We start from the raw sequence: 7,202 nt of genomic DNA, 5'->3' as shown, positions 1-7,202 counted from the left end.
ACTCGGTCTGCTGTAGCCCCATGGTCAAGGCACATATGAGAAAGCAATCTATGAACAACTAAGGTGTCACAACGAAAAATCGATGATTGATGCTTCTCATCTCTCTCCGTTCCTGTCTGTCTGTCCCTAACTACCCCTCTCTCTGACTCTCGCTGTCTCTGTAAAAAAAAATAAATAAATTTAAAAAAAAAATAAAAAGAGACATAAGTTTAAAAAAAATCAGTCATGACCTAAAAAATGGGGGGTTGGGAGATTATTTCATAAAGGAAGTAAACAGAACATGCCCATATGATTATGAAATGGATCATTGGGAGGACACCATCACTGAGATCAGAACACAAACAAGGCAGACTTGTAGACTAAATAGAAGTATGGATTCTACTGCCACGTTATCTGGGTTTGAACCCAAGTTCCACTATTAACTTCCTGTGTGACTTTAGACAAGTTGCTTAACCTCTCTGAATCCCATGTCCCTAACCTAAAAATGAGTTTTCTGTTATGACTGTATTTTAAGACGTTTGTGAGGACTGAGTTAATTGTATAGCGCACTAGCACAGTGTCTAACGTACATCAAATGCTGTACATTCTCAATTATTTCACTGTCAATCTTGATAACAAAAGTCACTTTTAAGAAGTCATAAAATTCATCAAGTTTAATGATATATAGGTATAGAATTAACTTTAAGATAATACATTGTATTGAAGACTATTATTTAATTTTTCAAACTGAGCGAAATATTTTCATAGGCACTGAAGTTCCAGAATATTTCATGTTCCTTATTTAGTTTTGAAATGACTTGACTGACTACTTTCAAAGTCTTTATTTTTTTAAGTGGAAGAGAAAGAGAAATGTCTAATTCATTTCTGTTTCATGGTTTAAATATCCTAAAATCAAATTTTATTTATTTATTTATTTATTTATTTATTTATTTATTTTTATTTTTTTTACAGAGACAGAGAGAAAGTCAGAGAGAGGGATAGACAGACAGGAACAGAGAGAGATGAGAAGCATCAATCATCAGTTTTTAGTTGCGACACCTTAGTTGTTCATTGATTGCTTTCTCATATGTGCCTTAACTGTGGGGCTACAGCAGATTGAGTAACCCCTTGCTCGAGTCAGCGACCTTGGGTCCAAGCTGGTGAGCTTTGCTCAAACCAGATGAGCCCGCACTCAAGCTGGCAACCTCAGGGTCTCGAACCTTGGTCTTCTGCATCCCAGTCCAACACTCTTTCCACTGCACCACTGCCTGGTCAGGCCTAAGATCAAAATTTAAATAAATATAGTGTAATGGCAATTATTTGAAATAAAATATTACTCAGGTTCAGAAGCTTTATTCAACTCTAGCTCAATAATGTTTGGTATTTTCATTCAAAATATGAAAAATATAAGACAATGATTAATGATTAGATCTCCATCTCAAGTTTGTAAAATAATTTGACAACAATGAATCCAACAAGAATAAAGATACATCAACATAAGGCATTCTGTAACATATATTCTATTTTCATGCACATCAAACTATCTGTAACATAAGAAATTTGAGTTTGTTATATTCTTACTTCTACCATGGTAATTATTCCATCTTGGTATTTTTCTGAAAAATAATACCTGCACAATATTTCAAAAAGCTAACAGAAGAGAGTGGCTTACAATCATTCTCTCTATTATTATAGTTTTTATCACTCTTTCCATTAACTAATAATGAGGATATGTAGGCTCCCAGCTCACAATCACTAGAAACTGCAGTACCTTCTTAAAAGACACATCATTCAAATTACAAATTGATGTAATGAATTCTAATGAATCTTTTCCTCCTACATTGAAGCTTAATCCCTATTCAAAGTGGATTAGTTAGTATTTAAATTTATCATAGGATCAAGAGTGATTAGTGGCCTATCATAAAAAAAAGAATCCCATGAAATTCATGGGATTCTTTATCACATACAAGACTGAGGGTGAGCTAGCTGAAAAGTTCCAGGATGGTGCATTGTACTCGCCAGTGGTGCCTGTTCCTGAGATGTTCTGCAGTAAAATGCAGCCCAGAAAGAATGAGGTCCACTTGTACAGAAAAAGTATTCTCTACATAATGAAACAGCTGCATGCTAATGGTTCGCTAAATTCTTATTATCTGCACTCTCCTTGACTGCTCAGCTTTGGAATGTGTGACTCTAAGTCTCCTTTGCCTGAAAGATTCTCTAAGGAGCTTTTGAAAAAAATTAAAGCTCCTGAAAGACTTATCTAAGTTTGAAGTTTGACTGAAATGACTATACCAGAGATATGGTTTAAAAATTGAAATTGCCATTTTCCTGTGGTTGTGTTTATGTCCTCTCAGGATAGGGGTAGGAGTGAATTAGATTTTAGGATTCACAGTGCAAACTCAAAGATACCAGAATAACTAACTGATAAAATATTGAGGTGGAGAAATGCTGCTTTTCAAGGTAGCATATTAAAAAGTCAAAGCTTTCCTCCAAATCATTCCAGACTTTCCTTACTAAACAGAATGGAAATGTCTTTCCCTGGACAAACATAAGCCGATTTTCATGGTACCTTTAGTTTCAATAAATTTCCTGGTTTTTAAAACTAGATCTTTTATTTCCCTAGAAATATAATATGTTAATAGTGGTTGTTTTTAGGAAGTATGATTGGTAGGATGGCATGGCAGAAGTTCTTTTTTTTAAATATCTTCTCCATTGTGTTTTCTTTAGATGTCTGTTCATTTGAACCAGGAAAGCTCTACTTTTAGATTGCCAAAACATCCATCTTTCTCTTTGTAACAAAACCCCTGATTTGAGCAGAAAATTCTTCCTCTTTCTAGACAAATAGGTCTTAAATATTTTTAAAATATACTTGATAATCACTTTTTTATTTTTACTTATTATTTTATACTTGTTTCTAATATAAAGATCTAAGTTCATGCCTTCTTTTTCTTTCTCTCAGTTTCTTTACGATTATTGTACCAGGAATTGTAGGACAAATACAGAACTTGAGATTTTTATTTCGCACTTACAAGTTATTTAATTATGATTCTATGTATAATTTAAAACCCATTCAGTATATACATTTTTCAACTTACTCTTTTTGATGTCTAATAAATATATCTGTCTTTTTTTTTTTTTTCATTTTTCTGAAGCTGGAAACAGGGAGAGACAGTCAGACAGACTCCCGCATGCGCCTGACCGGGATCCACCCGGCACGCCCACCAGGGGCGACGCTCTGCCCACCAGGGGGCGATGCTCTGCCCATCCTGGGCGTCGCCATGTTGCGACCAGAGCCACTCTAGTGCCTGAGGCAGAGGCCACAGAGCCATCCCCAGCGCCCGGGCCATCTTTGCTCCAATGGAGCCTTGGCTGTGGGAGGGGAAGAGAGAGACAGAGAGGGAAAGCGCGGCAGAGGGGTGGAGAAGCAAATGGGCCCTTCTCCTGTGTGCCCTGGCCGGGAATCGAACCCGGGTCCTCCGCACGCTAGGCCGACGCTCTACCGCTGAGCCAACCGGCCAGGGCCAATATATCTGTCTTTAAGACATTCATGATTTGTGACTAAGCTTAATATTCCTTTACCCACACTCTCCATGATTTTATAAACATCATTTATATCTTCTCTTAGCCTTTATTCTGCAATAGCTGGATCACCCACACAGAGCCCAATGTTTCTTAACAGTGGCAATACTGACATTTTGGACCAGGTAACGTTACACTGAAAATGTAACTTTCCTGTTTCTTATATATTTAGCAGCAACCCTGGCCTCCGCCCACTAGATGCCAGTAGCACCTCCCACGTTGTAATAATCAAAAACACTGCCCAATTTCCAGTTAAGAACCACTGGTACAGCAGTATATGTAATTTCCAATGGTTTTATTAGCTGTATGTATTATTGGGTGTAATCCAAACATTGTTCATTTAAAGCAAGTTGTGTAGAAATTAGCATTCCATTTTGAAGATCGAAATACTGTTTCAAAAGTTACTTTTGAATTAATTAATATTGTTTTACCCCCTGAGAAACTACAAGTAAATTTTATGATAACAACTCAATATGGTTATAATAGACCTGGGACTATTTTAAGAAAATAAACTTAATAATTGATGGCTTCCACTTTCACTAATAGAACTATGAAAGAGAAATAAGGGAAAAGAAGACTTGAACAACAGTGTAGGTCAACTAAAGCTAACAGACCTCTAGACAACACTACCCAATATACTGAAATTAAAATGAAATTAAAAACCAATAGTAGGAAAATATTTGGAAAACTAAGAAACATGTGGAAATTAAACACACAAAAATAACTAATGGATCAAGAACTAAATAAAAAATAAAATCAGAAAATACTTTTCTATGAATAAAAATAGAAACACAACATAGCAAAAGTTATGAGAAGGTCACAGCTTGGGTCCCCTACCCCAAGCATTTCCTCAGACAAGAGTAGTGACTTCACTTCTTTACAAGAGCAGTGAACTCACTACACAGAGCAGTGACCTCACTCCTGATGATAGACACCACAAAAGTTGAAACCCTGGTAACTAGACAGCCACATTCTAAAACAGCCCCTTCCCAAACACTTGGCTAGAGGCATTGGTAGAGACAAGATGTTCTCTTGCTGTCTTCCCCTGTCCTGAGGTTGTGGCCACAGAAAAGGCAGCAGTGATAGTATGATCTGGAGGGGCTGCCACTGGGCCTTTTCACAGCGGGACCCAGAGGTAACATACAGAATCCCAGGGCAGTCAGTCCTGTTCAACCCAGGCCACCACTCTGATCCTGATCCTGCCAAAGAAGCCCTATGTCTCCTCCCAGAGTATATGTTCGTGTGTGTGTGTGTGTGTGTGTGCGTGTGTGTGTGTGTGTGAAGGGCATAGTTCACCTGGGGAGGACCTCCTAGAGCAGGGACAGGCTGATCATCAGAAGCCTTGTGCGACAATCATGTTCACACCCCATGTAAAGGTTGGCTGGGTGGACAGAGTGTGTGCAGTTCCCTCTGCCTGAGTTTTATCCCGAACCCTGGAGGTGAAACTCATTGCCCCTGGGTGGAGGTCTGAGCAGACTTAGGACTGGGCCTGATCCAGGAGCAGAAGGTCCAGTGGGCAGAAGCAGGAATGACTAGAGGTAGGCAGTGCTTAAGGCCTGCTATTCACTCTCATTGCAGAACTCAACCAAGGACATTGAGGAGCACCAGCTGGCCGAAGGAGACCTCCCACCACATCTCCACCAGTGAGGGACAGGTACACCACACCACTACAGGCCTGAAGTGAGCATGGCCACCTGGGTGTGTGAGGAACCAGGGCCCGTGGATGGCTGGAGGACTCCTTCCTCAAACCCACATGGGCTCTATGGGGAGTTCATGATTCTGCCTCAAACCTGGAGCTCTGGTCCATGCTAAATGAACTGAGCTGAAGGACATGGAGCCCAAAGAGGCAGAACAGAAGGGTGAGAAAGTTTGGAAGGTGAGGATGGGATGGAGGAGTGCAAGTGCACACAATATTATCAAGAGGAATCAGTGTCAGACACACAGGGAGCAGCCCCAGGGAATGACCAGAAGCAATGACCTACCTCAGACCACCCATCTGCTGACTGCAGGCAGGGAGGACATCCTCTGGTGGGTCCTGGGTGCACCTTCTGTGGAAGGCTCTGGCTGTGATCTGTCTCTGGGGGACACATGGCAATGCAGGCATGTGGGTGATCTTTCTCCTATTGCAATTCCAACACCAGCCCAGGAGGCTGAGCTGACTTCTGTTTCAACACCTGAGGAGCCAGACACAGGGGCAGACCAGGGGGCCACCGCAGACCTGGAGGGTGTCAATTTTCAACAGCTGGACCAGGGGGCCACCGCAGACCTGGAGGGTGTCAATATTCAACAGCCGGACCAGGGGGCCACCGCAGACCTGGAGGGTGTCAATATTCAACAGCCATGCCCCCTCCAGCAGCCGCTGCAGCTGCAGCTCTGGAGCCGGCCAGCCTGTGCAGCATCTCCTGAGCTGCCTGAGGCCCCACCACTCCTGCCTGAGGAAGCCTCCCTGGAACAGGCCCTGCCACAGAGGAGAAGCTGCCTCTGGAAGTTTTCATGGGGCCGGTTCTAGAGCCGCCTGTTGAGCATGCACTCTTCCCAACAGAATGCTTTACTTCCCCTCTTTGACCTTTTTTTAATTTTCTTTTATTGTTATGTTTTTCTTTTCTCCATGCTGTGATTCAGTTTAAATTTTTTTTTTATTTTGTCATTTGGAATATTTTTTATTTTCTTTTTTCTTTTTATTTCTCTTTTTATCCTTTGTTTTTCTATGGTATGATTTATTTTACGTAATAAATAAAAGTTATTGTTTATATTTTAAATTGTGCCATTCCTGAGCATGAAGCACATTCACGATGCTGGGTGAGCATGGCCACTGTCTAGTTGCAGAATGTTCCTTCACTCCAGAAGGAGACCCTGAACCAAAAGCCCTCACCCCACTCCTCCTGACATTCAACTAGAGGCAGTGTACACACCAGCACATGTCAGCGATGCCCAACCTCCCCAATTGGAACACGCGCACTGTAAACACTGGGGAGGGAGCACTGTCACCATCAGTGACACTGGCAGGCTTCTGGTCTAGTGGCAACCAGTCCTGGGGATGAAGTAAGGAAATATGGGCCTCAGAAGTTTCCTGGAAAGAAGGGAGAAAGGCCCCTCCTCTGGGAGAAAAGCGTGCAGGACTCATCAAAACCCCACAGGTGCTCACCTTCACCTGGCAGTGCTCGTTTTAGAAGGTGATCCCACAGAAATGTTTACCCAATTTTTCAAAGGTGTATTTTAAGACTACAAGTTAGAGCACTAATAAAATAGCTGGATGTTTGGAAAAACACTAATGTCCACGGAGAGAGAATGGGGTCCAGCAATCCTGGTCCCCGTGGATGAGGGAAGCTGAGCAGCTGCTAAAGTGGGTGCAGGGTCTCTACTTGCTGACAAAGATTTCAGGAGTCCTCTCATGTGGGACACTTGGACCAGTGGTCTGCGTCCAGTATCCCACTGGTTGGAACATACACATGTGATTTCAACGGACAGACAAGCATATATAAAAATGAGCCTGCATGTGACAGAGACCAATAATAATAATAATAATAATAAGACAGAGCTTAAGAGATACCCACCAAACTATATATGATGATCCCTCTGAGATAGAACTTGCAAATCTCTTATCTTCTCTTTGAGATGATGTCTAAATTTTTTAAAATATATGT

Source organism: Saccopteryx leptura, chromosome 2, assembly GCF_036850995.1.
Source record: "Saccopteryx leptura isolate mSacLep1 chromosome 2, mSacLep1_pri_phased_curated, whole genome shotgun sequence".
NCBI classification, from domain to species: domain Eukaryota; kingdom Metazoa; phylum Chordata; class Mammalia; order Chiroptera; family Emballonuridae; genus Saccopteryx; species Saccopteryx leptura.
The sequence above is the reverse complement of the archived record's forward strand: the minus strand, read 5'-3'. Positions refer to the sequence as shown.